The following is a 15089-nucleotide window of genomic DNA, read 5'->3' as shown; positions in this document are numbered from 1 at the left end:
CTTCTGTGATCAAAAGGAAATTAACAAAGACACAGTAACCCAAAGGCCAATGAATACCTCCACTTTTCTTTCAGGACAGTTCTCACTTCTGTGAAGCTTTCCTAGCAAGGCTCTCAATCACTGATTCTCCTTCCTATGAACATTCCCATAACTTGGGTCTTGGAATTTCCTAAGAATTGCTTTTTAGCATCTCATTTTCTTAGTTAACTTTTCCTAAAAGACACCTAGTCAACTCAGCCCAGCTCCTCTCATGTTTGAATTCACTCCCAAACAATTGGTCATCTGGCTCCCAGACAGGAGAGATCAGACCCCCAACGACAGACATCTCATTGCCTATGGGGTAAGTCCATTCTACCTGAGGACAGAGAGGACCCTTGGGAAATTAGAAGCTTTGGAACATGCCCACCTATTTGTGGTGGAGATACAAATTTTGGTATTTCTGGAGGGCAGATAGGCAAAACATACAGAAATCTTTTACAATGTTCATACCCTTTGACTCAGAAATTCCACTTTTAGGAATTTATCCTAAAACGTCAACGTGAGTGGTCCCAGTCAAAGGCACCACTCCCAACTCCACACTCACTGAAATGGGTCACAGAGCTTCCCTGGTGGCTCAGCTGGTAAAGAATCCACCTGCAATGTGGGAGACCTGGGTTCGATCCCTGGGTTGGAAAGATCCCCTGGAGCAGGGAAAGGACTCTATAGTCCAGGGGGTCTCAAAGAGTTGGACACGACTGAGTGACTTTCACTTGTTTCAGGAGAGATATATGCACTTGAACCCCAGAAAGTCAGCAAATGCTACAGTTGGGGCCTTTTCCCCACAAGTTCCAGAAAGCATTTTCAGCATACCACGGAGTGAGCCCAAATATGTGTGTGCCTGCTCAGTCACTTCAGTCGTGTCCAACTCTTTGACACCCCGTGGACTGTAGCCCACCAGACTCCTTTGTCCATGGGATTCTCCAGGCAAGAATCTTGGAGTGGGTTCCCCTTCCCTCCTCCAGGAGATCTTCCTGACTCAGGGATAGATCTCACATCTCCTGCACCTCCTGCATTGGGCATGCGGATTCTTTACCACTGAGACACTGGGGAAGCCCCACCCAAATGTTTAGCTAAAGGATATTCATTACAGAATGTTGCCGATTAAACAGAGGGCAAACTAAATGTCCATACAGGTGATAATTAAATGAATTATAGCATGTCCATATTATGGAATATTATGCAATCTTCAAAATGAGATTAAAAACGTGGAAATACATATACTTTTAATAAAAGCAGATTATAAAGCAGGGACCATGATAAAACCCCACTTTTGCTGCAAGGGATGGAGCAAGAGAAAATAATCAGTGAGACTTTTAACTGGATGGTGGGATTTTTTTGTTTGTTAGTTAATCAGTATGTGCTAAGTCTTCTACAATAAACATTCAACTCTTTTATAGCATTACAGCATTAAGGATCAATTTTTAAAGACACACGCATATATTCCCCATCAGAGCCTATACTTAACTGCAGAGTTTCTTGTCTGACACATTCTTTTCCATAGTTTTCGTGAGGGAAAACTGCTGAAGGGTTGGCTGAGGCAGGGAGGCCCAGGAAAAAGTAGAAGCTGTTTCAGGGAAGCCGACGGAGGCTTCTCCTCACGAGAGTCCCCACTGCCGTGTGACGCTCGTCTACACAGGACTTACACAGAATCGAGGGAATAATCAACAAGGCACGAGATCAATAGTCTCATCAAAGTCACCATATTTCCTGATTTTCCCATTTAAAAAGCAGGTAGGTCACTTATGCCAGTATCACCACCAAGCTGAAACTGTCCTTTCTCCCCCTTTGGTCCAAGCCTTTCCTTTCTTTCTGGGCGCTGCTTCTGCACCCCCGTCAGAGACATTTGGGCGCCGGCACTCTCCCCAGTAAACAGCAAGGACCACATAGATCCCTCTGGTGATGGGGGCTGACTTCACTGGAAGAGGTCTTCCCAGCTCCCACTGGAAAAGAGCTGCCCCGAGAGGCTGCTTGACTGATGGATGGGAACCATCTTCTGAACGCTAAGGAAAGGCAGTCCTGTCCCAGAGCCTCCCCTGCCTGTGGGCTCACAAGGGAAACTCTGGGCATGTTTCTGTGAGATGTTCCTCCTTAAGGAGAGGCCCTTAAAGCAAGGTGGCCGGCTGCCTTGACACCCTGTCTGGCCCTGGGTGGGACTGTGGGCCTCACACAGCTTGGCCTCTCTCTATGCCTTGGCCACCGTGCTAGACAGAAGGGGCTGATAAAGTCTTCCTCTTCCTTCCAGAACTATCTGCTCCAACCTGACCTAAGATAATTGTGAGATGCATTAGAGTGGCTGGAGAAGCTCAGAGGGGCTCCTGTCCCAATACTCAGCACTTCTCATAGAATCTGCCAGGGGAGGGGCCCTGGTGTAGGGATTTCAGTTTCCCAGGTGATGCTAAGGTGCATCCAGAAAGCTTCACACCCTCTTATGCGTGTGTTTCTGGAGGGAGATGAGCCCACCACTTCCACCACGATTCTTTTCCCCGGAGACCAGAAATCAGAGTGTTAACAGTTACTCCGGGCCTGCGGTGTTGGGTATTAGCGATGCCTCCCGGGGCATCCTGAATTATTCAGAGAGCATCTTCGGGCTGTTGAGGGATTTCCAAACCCCTTCTCCTACCACCACCAACAACCTTTTTCTTTCTAAAGAGACTGGTGAAAGCGTCTGTAAATGCTTCAAAGGGGACAAAGTCTACGGCCAACACATGATGCCATGACGAAACTCAAAAGGTCCTGGGAAGAGGCAAAACCATGGACTTGAAGGGGAACTTCTCATGAGGTGAAATCTCAGAGGCATGTGGTGAAAATCTTCTGATGTAAACTCGTCAAAAGATTAAAGTGTTCAATCTCCCCCTGGCAGGGTGAGATGAGCTGCCAGGAACCCAGAGAAAAGGTGAGGAAAAAAAAAATTTTTTTCTTTGTGATAAAGAAGCTGTTTGATAAATTACCAGATATAACGGGTCTAATTCTTCCATCCTTAGATCAGAAAAATAAAAACTCTAATGCCATTAATGGAACAGCAGCCAAGAGAAGTAATGTAAAAATAAAGAAGAAAAGAGATACAGAATGGAAAGAGAATATTCACATGAACTATCCTTCCTCTTAAAGCTTTGTGAGACTGATTTTCATCTTGTAGAGGTGCGGTGAGAGGTTAAAGAGATAGCAACCACATACTTAGACTAAAAAGCTTTCTATTAACACTGTTCATAAATTTTAATGCTTCAAATGAGGACAAATTAAGGTTATCAGGGGGAAAAAAAAAAAGTGGTAACTGTCGTTATTTCCGGTCTAAGTTTTTGGCTAAGAAAAGGAGCAATGTCTATGCACCAAGGCTGCCTTCTTCGCTTTACTTTCTACATTTGATTCCGGAGGAAACAAGCAAGTTTGATTATAATTACTTCAAGCAATTCCAAGACATTGTTGTTCTTACACATTGCACACAATTCCTGTTTTTCCTCCAGGACTCCACTACAGATTCCAATGCATGTGTGCAGTCTAAATCTGTGGTCTGTCCTGCCTCCCCGGCCAAGAAATAATCCACAGAGAGCACAGCCAGATATTACAGTGCGTTCTCTGAGTCACTCCAGGTCACGCCATCAAGCTTCTTCCAAGGAGTGAAGGGTAGGGAAACACTAGGTGCCACAAGGTCAAGGAGAATGCAGACCAGAGCTTCACATTCTGTTCTCAGCCCAAATTCTTACCCACAGTCTAAATAGGAACAGCTATGCCTCCTATGCTGGAAATGTATGGAAACATTGGAAAGGCATCCATGAATTTTGATCCACTAACACGGACATGACTGAGCGACTTCACTTTACTTTTCACTTTCATGCATTGGTGAAGGAAATGGCGACCCACTCCAGTGTTCTTGCCTGGAGAATCCCAGGGATTGGGGAGCCTGGTGGGCTGCCGTCTATGGGGTCGCACAGAGCTGGACACGACTGAAGCGACTTAGCAGCAGCAGCAACAACACGCATGATGCTAACATTTTTGCAATTCCTCCACTGAATAAGGAAGTTGGATGCTTAAAACTCTTGCTAAAAGTTTAGATGCCTATGTTTGGGAAGTCCCCGATCTTTTTCTTCTTGCTTTGTGATATTACACATCCATTCATGGTTTATGTGGCCAAGAGCATAGACTTTGGGGTAAGACAGAGCAGCTTGTTCCAATCTCTACCGTTTACTTATTGTATGACCTCAGGTAAGTTAGTTAACCTTGTGAAATGTCAGTTTTCTCATCTATAAAATGGGAATCATAATAAAAATGTTTAATGATATCAGAAACTCAGTGTTTCTGTTTCCTCTTATATTTCATGTGCCTTAAAAAAAAAAAAAAAAGGCTACAGCTACTCATAGAATGAATGGATAAATTCTGATAAAAATTAATTTAAGGAAAGGCAACTAAGTTCCTTAGCATGCTTCTCATCCATAGTAGTTACTCAGTTAACATTGATTATCACAGTTATTATAAAAGTAAGTCAATGAGAGACTAAAAGTATCTTTATTCTTGATATGATAGGCATTTTAGTTTCCTGGAAAAGGAGCTGTTTTCACCCCGGGAGCAGATGCAGCATCCTTGCCCCGATCACTTCCCTGGTGGCTCAGGCAGTAAAAAATCTGCCTACAATGCAGGAGACCTGGATTCGATACCTTGGATGGATAGATCCCCGGAAGAGGGCATGGCAACCCGCTCCAGCATTCTGGCCTGGAGAAGCCCATGGACAGAGGAGCTTGGTGGGCTACAGTCCATGGGGTCACAAAGAGCCAGACACGACTGAGCGACTAGGCGTTACCCTGACCACCTGCTTCCTGGAATTAATACTACGTGGTGAGGTGGAGCCGAGGGTTAAATGAGATAATGTCTGTGTTAGCTCAGAACCTCAGTGAGCACTGGGGTTATTTTAATCCACTCTCATCACCATCGTTGTCTGAGGCTGGAGTGTGGAAGGCGCATAGAGACCCCTGGGCTTAATTCTCTTCCTTTCCACAGATGAGGCAACTTGTTCAGAGTTGTCTAGAACTTCACAACCAGGAACTGACACTCGCTCTCTGGCCTCTGACTCCTCTCTTCTAACTCAGGTAGGTGTGACTTGTGTACTATGTGTGTGTAAGTACATCCCAAGGGTGGCTGTGGGGCAGAGTAAAGACCACAGGGTCATGGGATGTCAGAGGAAATGAAATATTAAACATCGTTAATCCAAAATGTTCCATTTCCAGGGGTGATACTCAGGGGGCCGAAATGATTCAGTTTGTGGGGTCGCAGAAAAGGCAGACACGACTCAGCAACCAAACAGCAACAACCACCTAAAAATGCTTTCGTCATTTCATCACAGCACCCAGACAGCATGTGGCCAACTTGGACTGATTAGGTTCATCCTAGCTTTGGAAGAGGGTTGTCCTCAAGAAATAAAAACTCAAGACAAATAAAAACTTAAGGAGGAATGAAGATAGCATTCACCACCTACAACATTTTTTAAAAGGCGTATTGCCATAAAGCCAAGGCCATGTTTTGAACACTAGGGTCACCATCCGCTGTGGATTACTTGCACTGGTGAAAGTGAAGTCACTCAGTTGTGTCCAGCTCTTTGCGGCCCCAAGGACTGTAGCCTACTGGGTTCGTCCGTCCATGGGATTTTCCAGGCAAGGATACTGGAGTGGGTTGCCACTTCCTTCTCCAGGAGATCTTCTTGACCCAGGAGTTGAACCCGGGTCTCCCACATTGTAGGCAAACACTTTACCGTCTGAGCCACCAGGGAAGTCCATCTGCACTGGCAGGTGTGCCAAGTACCACCCAGGTGCTGTACACCCACCATCTCACATGCCACCATGGTCCTGGGAGATGTGTGTGTGTTCATGGCTACTTTGTGCATGAGAAAGGCTCAGAGATTGTGGGGAACCGAGAAGCACACACTCCTAGTCTCACTCCAGAGTAGCTGAAATCAAATCTCCAGTCATGAGACTCATGAATTGGTGATCTTATGGGTTCGCTGGGTCAATCTAAGGGCAGGACCAGGCTGGAAAGCATGGGTTAGGTTGTGCTGCTCAACTAGGTGTAAATTATTGAGATCAGTCAGCCAAATGATAGTTCTAAGATGCCATTCAGGCTGTTTTTCTCTGCTCTCTACTTTTCAACTCTGCTATTATGAGTAGCATGGGTTTCATCTTTAAGAATAAAAATCTTATAAAGGAGCATCTGGATAAAAGGAAAGAGCTTTTGAGAATGAAAATTGTGATATTATATATAAATGAAACATGCTTGTCTGAAAAAAATCTTAACTGTTTTCCTGAGTCTAAAATGAGAAGTTGCCTGCAAAGGAGCTGGTCCATCACAGAGGCCCAGCCAGTGGCTGGGAGGCCGTGGGGTGTCCCAGAAAGAGTGTGGGTTTTGAAATCCGACAGACCTAAATTCAAATTCTGGCAGCTCCACAATGTAGGCAATCATGACAGTTGGTGATATTACCTGTCTTGCAAGATGGCTCTGAAAATCAAAACTTAAAGATATGTCCAACTCCATTAAACAGTCCTTAGGATGTAACTGTGACCAAAATAATGTGAATTTTCTCCCCCATAACCTCGCCCATCTCCACTACTTTGTTTGCTTCTCTTTTCCCTTTACTGAGACTAACTTCCCGTTGCGCAAAGCACCACGTTCCCTTCTAGGACGGCCTCTTTTGCTAATCCAGTAAGCAATATAGGACTTTTTGCTTTCTAATCTCACAAACTTTTCTGAGTGGGGGAAAGGTATTTCTTAAAAAGTGGCCACATTTCCCAAAGATTATTTGTTGTCGTTTTTTAGCCACTCAGTCACATCCAACTCTTTGCGACCCCATGGACTGTAGTCCGCCAGGCTCCTCCGTCCATGGGATTTCCCAGGCAAGATACTAGAGTGGGTTGCCATTTCCTCCTCCAGGGGATCTTCCCAGCCTAGGGATCAAATTCGAGTCTCCTGCTTTGGCAGGCAGATTCTTTATCCCTGAGCCACCAGGGAAATCCACAGATTATTCCATATATTAAAATTAATCATTTTGGGGTTTTTTGCTCTAATGAAAGCTTTATACTTTAACTTTCCAAAATAAAGTATCCATATAAAGATTTGCTTTAGTTCTTTTTCTGATGGATTATCAAACGTAATCCTTTGATCATTATCAGATAGCCCTTCATGCTTGACTATGCATTACATGGATCATGTTCCATTACCAAACCCAAGGCCATGTATGTGACTGTGGGTGCTTAATTTGCCAAGACAGTTTTAATATTGGGTAACTTTATTCTTTTCAATAATTGAGAAGTATTAAATATATAACAATATGAATTAGGTGTCACACCTTTAGATGATCTTCATATAAATCATCTACTTTCATGTTAAGAAATTACACTGTTTTTATAATATATGAATTCATTCATATTACAGTCTAAATGGGTAAAAAGTTAGATAATCATTTGACATATAATGCATCTTCTTAATTGAAGTGAATAAAATTATGTAAAATTGGAACTGTCTTGGATAATCTGGAACATATGGTCACAATAAATATAGTTTCCTTCCTCTGTGTACTTCACAAGTGGTCATACTATGATCTCACATGAATTAGAGAAACTTACCAGGAGCAAAATTACAGAATAGCTATATTGTACAGAGAAACTCCCTCAGTTAGAAAATAGCCAGGCAGCACTAACAAAAAATATTTAGCACTGAAGAAATGAAATAGATTAATTCAATACAGACTACTCAGTGTCCACAAGATCAATAAGAAAGAAATGTATAGTAGCTGCTGCTCTGAGCTTTGGTTGTTTAGTATGATGCTACATGTATTGAAAATAATTCAAATTGCAAATATGAGGAGACCATGAACTAGTAGAAATTAATTGTGGAACAGAAAGGCCTCTTGTGTTAAAGTGTCTGAAGGACGAGTTTATGGACCAGCATCCAAGTCAACAAAGACTGTGCAGAAACTTAACTCACATCATAAAACTCTTAACTGATTGATTTCACCTCTGCCAAGAGTTATTCTCTGGGACATTTAGTACATTCTGCTTTGTAATGAGTAGCTGCTAATCGAAATTTCATCAGCAGGTGCATTCTTTATCAACCGACTCAGACAATTGATACCCCTAGAGCTGTTTAGCCATTAAGCCCTCGCTCTGTTGACACCTTGTGGGCTGAATACCAATGCCCAGCACTTGCAGAGGTCTGTGTGCCAGGCTTTACACCCAGTGGTGGACTGGTAAATCAGTTTCCTGGTGGAGAGGAGGGATGTCCACCTGCCAATGCCCATGGTGTAAATTCTTCCACCATAGCCAACTTCAAGCTACTAACAGTCTAACAATTGCTTCTCGAAATTAATGCAAGCTGACTCAAGCACACAAGTGTCTGATTATTGAATTAACAGTAAAACAATGAGGCAGGTAGCCCTCAGTTCTTAGATGAAGAAACTCAGGCTTGGAGAAATGAACTAAGCTGGCCAAGAACACACAACTGATAGGTAGCCAAGTTGGGATTTGAGCACAGGCTGCCTGTACAGGAAGCTTTTCAGACGTACACCTTGCAAGGCTGTTTGGAGAATCACGTAAAATGCTTATTTGAAAATAGTATAAAATGTCTTTATGAAATTTTATAATACAGTCTAATGATGGATAAGCTATATTACTATTCCTTAAGCATCTGGGAAGAACATATTTCTAAACAAGATAAGGAGACATTTCCCTAGTGGTTCAGTAGTTAAGACTCTGCATTCCCAAGGCAGGTTCGATCCCTGCATTGGGGAACGAAGATCCCATATGCCACACAGTGTGGTCAAAAGATAATAAATGTTATATTTCAAAAGATATAAAGAGTGCTTTTCCCTGAAATGATTGCCCTTAAATCACATATTTTACAATCTTCATGCCCCATGAAGTCACAGAACCATCTAACTGAACCCAACAGTAGGGTAGGCACTGTGCTGGTCTCCATGACTCAGAGTTGACTGAGATTGGCTCCCTGTCTCCAGGGAGCTTATCACCTAGCAGGCAGGCTGCCCAGGAAACCCTCCTTAATCTACTTAGAGATAAGCCAGGGTCTTAAAGAAACCAAGCATCCAAATCAGTGATTGGGGAGGTTCCCCTGTTCTGAATTTTTAAGAAGAGGAATCATCCCTAGAGTCTGGTGATCAGAGGCTAGAATCACCATGGAATCTTGTCAAACCACACTAGCTCATGTATACCTGTGGCAGATTCATTTTGATATATGGCAAAACCAATACAATATTGTAAAGTTTAAAAAAAAAAAAAAACACACTAGCTAAGGTTCAACCCAGGTATTTTGGTTTGATAGTTCTTGGGTAGGGCTGGATATTCAGATATTAATTTCCACAAGTGATTCTATATATTTCTCTGACTTTTTACCAGAATATTAGAAACTACACTTATTATGTCTACCAAACGTATTACAGTTAATCCTTAATATTTGGGGACTCTTGCTGATATCAACAGTAGGAATGATGCTGCCATTGACTTAGGCCACATTTCTACACAAGTTCCTCATTTTTAATTGGAGGAGGGCATGGAAACCTATTTCAGGATTCTTACCTGGGGAATCTCATGGACAGAGAAGCCTGGCAGGCTAAAGTCCACAGGGTTGCAAAGAGTTGGACACAAGGGAAATCAGTCCTGGGTGTTCACTGGAAGGACTGATGTTGAAGCTGAAACTCCAATATTTTGGCCATCTGATGCGAAGAGCTGACTCATTTGAAAAGACCCTGATGCTGGAAAAGATTGAGGGCAGGAGGAGAAGGGGACGACAGAGGATGAGATGATTGGATGGCATCACCGGCTCAATGGACATGAGTTTGGATAAACTCTGGGAGTTGGTGATGGACAGGAAGGCCTGGCATGCTACAGTTCATGGGGTTGCAAAGAGTTGGACACGACTGAGCAACTGAACTGAAGTGACTTAGCACACACGCACCCTGATATCAACAGTAGGAATAATGCTACCATCGACTCAGGCCACATTTCTACTCAATTTCTTCATTTTTAATTTTAGAGCTCCTTCCTTGCAAAATTAGCTGAGCTTGATTTTTTAATAAGCTGAGAACTGTTTAATCCTATCCCATTTTCTTGTTTCTCTTAAACTGGGGCTCATAATTTAAGCCAACCCCATTTTCCCTGAGCTCTGAAACTGTAGAATTAGTATAGTATATGTTTTTCTCTTTATTACTATAGACAGTAGGAACTACAGAAAATAGTTCCAGTCAAAATATCACCTAATAAACAATCCTCCAGAGACTCTGAAAGCTCCCTACAGAATTCCATCATAACAATGGCCGTAAAAACAACGTTTTATCCCCAGATCATGCTATGTGTTTATTCAGCCAACAAAATACTGAATGTCATTGGAAATGGCAGCATCTGGCAACTCCTATATATTGATGTATCTCTAGTCACTTTCTGTGTGACAGCCTGAGAAATGGAATAAAATACCAGGTACTAGAGGTACCAGACAAGTGACTTATCACCTTCACAGAACCTCAGCAAGTCCATCTGCTCACCCTACTCGTGAGGAGCTAAGAGAAGGAAAGGTAATTGACTTACCTGACATATCCAGATGAGGGCAAAGCCAACACCAACATTTTGGTCTCTTTCTGTCCAAAACCCAAAGTACCCTAGCACCTGTTGGTTTAATTACATACTAATGCTGAAATACACTGCGATTTCTTCATGCACAGTTAGAATTTATGGCCAGAAATAAACCACTTTTGCACAAAAAATTAATTGCATGCAAATAAAAATAATTCCTAGAAACTATGTAAACATTTACATATGCAAAGATATCTACACAAGCAATGATCTGGCAGCAAATAGAAAATTTTTAAATTTAGATTAAAAGTCAAGTAGAAGTCTACAAATATAAACTATTGTCAGTACTTTGTACTTTTAACACGGAGTTCAGACAAAAGAATGAAGAAGAGTTGCCTCCTGATGAGGTTTAAACTACAAATGTCAGCACAGAGTGAACAAAGCAGAACTATGCCAAAAATACTGGCAAAGAAGAAGTAGAAAAAAAGAAAGAGGAAGGATGGGGGAGGAAGGAAGATACACTTAAATTATTCAGCAGTACTTGTATCCTTTTGAGACTTGCTTTAAGTCATATTAGGCAGGAATAGAGCAATCTTTTTTATCTACTCTTTTTAAAAATTTTTCAGCCATACATATACATGTATCCAGTCTCCCCCAAACTCCCCTTCCATCCAGACTGCCACATAACATTCAGCAGAGTTCCCTGTGCTACACAGTAGGTCCTTGTTGGTTATCCATTTTAAATATAGAAGTATGTACATGTCCATCCCAAACTCCCTAACTATCCTTCCCCCCAGCAACCATAGGTTCATTCTCTAAGTCTGGGAGTCTGTTTCTGTTTTGTAAATAAGTTCAGTTGTATAACTTCTTTTTAGATTCCACATATAGAGGATATCATGTAATACTTCTCTTTCTCTGTCCAACTCACTTCACTTGGTGTGACAATCTCTAGGTCCATCTGTGTTGCTGCAAATGGCTGAGTAACATTCCACTGCATACACATCCCACATCTTCCTTGCCCATCACTCTATCAGTGGACATTCAGGTCGCCCCACAAAGAACACAGCAGTCTTCATCAAGTCCCTCTGAGGACTGTCCAGTCAGCCTGGGTGAACAGCATTGTTCTTGCTATTACATGAGCTTTGAGTATCGTTCCTTCTGCTCCTTCCAAGTGGTTGCTTTCTCGGCGTGGGTCAGGTTCCTCACAAAAGTGCTGATCAGTGCTTAGGACAGGACTGGAGAGGGGGCTTCTGTGGACCTCTGGAGGGTCCTTCTGCTCCCAGTGCTCTGCCCCAGGAACCCCAGCTGCCTTGGTCCACCTAAGCGTCTAGCTTCATCTCCTCAACACAGGGAGTCTTCTCCACACTGCCTGCTAGAGGAATAAGCTGTCTGTGTTCATCAATTGCTCTGTGTGCATCAATGCTGTCCCTCTCTCGGGGATCTCTGTCCTATGCTCTCTGATGTCCAATATCTAAAAACCATTGCTTCACACATTTTGTCCAGTTTTTAAGTTTCTTTTGAGAGAAAAAAATCTTGTATGGTTACTTCATCTCGGCCAGATGTGGAAATATCAGTATTACCTTTGGAATAATCGGTTCCTTATTATAAGCTCGGAGAAGGCAATGGCACCCCACTCCAGTACTCTTGCCTGGAAAATCCCATGGACGGAGGAGCCTGATAGGCTGCAGTCCATGGGGTCGTGAAGAGTCAGACATGACTGCGTGACTTCACTTTCACTTTTCACTTTGATGTATTGGAGAAGGAAATGGCAACCCACTCCAGTGTTCTTGCCTGGAGAACCCCAGGGACGGGGGAGCCTGGTGGGCTGCCATCTATGGGGTCGCACAGAGTCGGACACGACTGAGGCGATTTAGCAGTATTATAAGCTGGCCATCAGATTTTATCCCCAGTTCCATGGCTTGGGAGGCATGACGCTGCCCTGGAATATGCACCGGTGTCTGTGTGACAGAACACAGGTGTCTGATCAGTCAGGCCTGGCTTTTGACCCCAGACCCCACGGTCATCAGGGTGATGTTACGAAGGACTTAAGAGAGATGACAGCCCACATGAGACACATGGTGACTGAGCTTGAGCCTGATTCCGATCTTGAATTTCTTCTCAGGGTGAATTACTCACATGCATGATTTAAAAAGTAAAATAGCTATGTGAACATATGTAGCTTGCAGACTGTTGTATACAACCAAATCCTGTGACCACCCATCATACTTTTCAGATGGAAAGTGTATCTATCCAATCTTAGTCGCACCATTAAAAACTATACTATACACTGAAATCAATACTATATGCTATTATTAATAAAATATAAAATATTTTATTTCCCAGGAAGTGTGTACTTGTGTATAAAATTGCATCTTTGTTATAACATGTTTTCCATATTTCAGTCTTCAAATGCCAGCTATAGGCTTTTGAAAATGAAGCTACAGTAGTAGCTTTGTTTTGCATCCAGACTTCCTGGTTCCTAGTGACTATAATACTCCCCGGGAAACTAACTACCTGTACAGGTTACCAAGTTGGAGATTTTGTCTGAGAGGAAATGGAGTACCCCATTACAGATCCACCTGACCTCAGGGAAACTTGCCAAGGTTTTAATTTTATTTGAGCAGTCTGAGGCAGAGACTTAGATTTGGGCCAATTTTAACTGGAATCTTCTGCTTCCAAAACACAGAACTGAATGAGTCTGTTTACCTCGTCTCATCTTCACCCACTCTCCCCAGTTTAACTGGAAGTAAGAGAAGTTGAATCTGAAAATATATATATATATATATATATATTTTTTTTTTTTTTTTATTTTGTCTTGTCTACTCATAATAGGACAACAGAATGGATGTGGAAATTTTATGATCTGTTCCCCTGGTCCTATTTAAATATGCTCTGATGTCTGAAAGATAAGGTAGTTTGTCCTTATAACATTACTAGAGATTTATTTTTATCAAAGTTTTATATGTGTATATGTGTGTGTGTGTGTCTGTGTGTGCATAGATATGTGCATATAACAACTTCAAGGACTCTGGCTTTTTATGCACATATACCATATACGTATATGTACATATACGTATATGGCATATATATGCATGCCATATATATGTATGCCATATATATACATACTTATGCACATAAAGAGTCAAACAGTCCTCAAATTTGTTATGAAAAACAGAAACTTCTCCCATTACCATTTACCCTATCTTCCACAAAATTACTTTCAATCTATTTACCAAGTCTCTGGTTAATTATTGGAAGGACTGATGCTGAAGCTCCAATAGTTTGGCCAGCTGATGCAAAGAGCCAACTCACTGGAAAAAATCCTGATTCTGGGAAAGATTGAAAGCAGGAGAAGGGGGTGACAGAGGATGAGATGGTTAGATAGCATCACTGACTCAATGGACATGAGTTTGAGCAAACTTCAGTAGAGACTGAAGGACAAGGAAGCCTGGCGTGCTTCAGTCCATGGGGTCACAAGGAATTGGACACAACTTAGCAACTCAACAACAATAGCATATCTCTAAATTATATGATTATATTGTGGTGTCTTCATTATAAATATATGTTTGCATGTATACTGAGTTTTGTGTATCTGAGGTTACTGATACTTCTCCCAACATTCTTGATTCCAGCTTGTTGTTCTTACTGCCCAGCGCTTCTCATGATGTACTCTGCATAGAAGTTAAATAAGCAGGGTGACAATATGCAGCCTCGACATTCTCCTTTTGCTATTTGGAAATGGTCTGCTGTTCCATGTCCAGTTCTAACTGTTGCTTCCTGACCTGCATACAGATTTCTCAAGAGGCAGGTCAGGTAGTCTGGTATTCCCATCTCCTTAAGACTTTTCCACAGTTGTGGTGATCCACACAGTCAAAGGCTTTGGCATGGTCAATAAAGCAGAAGTAGATGTTTTTCTTGAACTCTCTTGCTTTTTCGATGAATCAATGGATGTTGGCCATTTGATCTCTGGTTCCTCTGCCTTTTCTAAATCCAGCTTGAACATCTGAAAGTTCATGGTTCACGTACTGTTGAAGCCTGGCTTGGAGAATTTTGAGCATTACTTTGCTAGCGTGTGAGATGAGTGTAATTGTGCAGTATTTTGAACATTCTTTGGCATTGCCTTTCTTTGAGATTGGAATGAAAACTGACCTTTTCCAGTCCTGTGGCCACTGCTGAGTCTTCCAAATTTGCTGGCATATTGAGTGCAGCACTTTCACAGCATCGTCTTTTAAGACTGGAAATAGCTCAACTGGAATTCCATCGCCTCCACTAGCTTTGTTTGTATTGATGCTTCCTAAGGCCCACTTGAGTTCACATTCCAGGATGTCTGGCTCTAGGTGAGTGATCACACCATCATGGTTTTCTGGGTCATGAAGATCTTTTTTGTATAGTTCTTCTATGTATTCTTGCCACCTCTTCTTAATCTTCTGCTTCTGTTAGGTCCATACCATTTCTGTCCTTTATTGAGCCCATCTTTGCATGAAATGTTCCCTT

The sequence above is a fragment of the Bubalus kerabau genome, chromosome 9 (genome assembly GCF_029407905.1).
Source record: "Bubalus kerabau isolate K-KA32 ecotype Philippines breed swamp buffalo chromosome 9, PCC_UOA_SB_1v2, whole genome shotgun sequence".
Taxonomy (NCBI): Eukaryota; Metazoa; Chordata; class Mammalia; order Artiodactyla; family Bovidae; genus Bubalus; species Bubalus kerabau.
The sequence above is the reverse complement of the archived record's forward strand: the minus strand, read 5'-3'. Positions refer to the sequence as shown.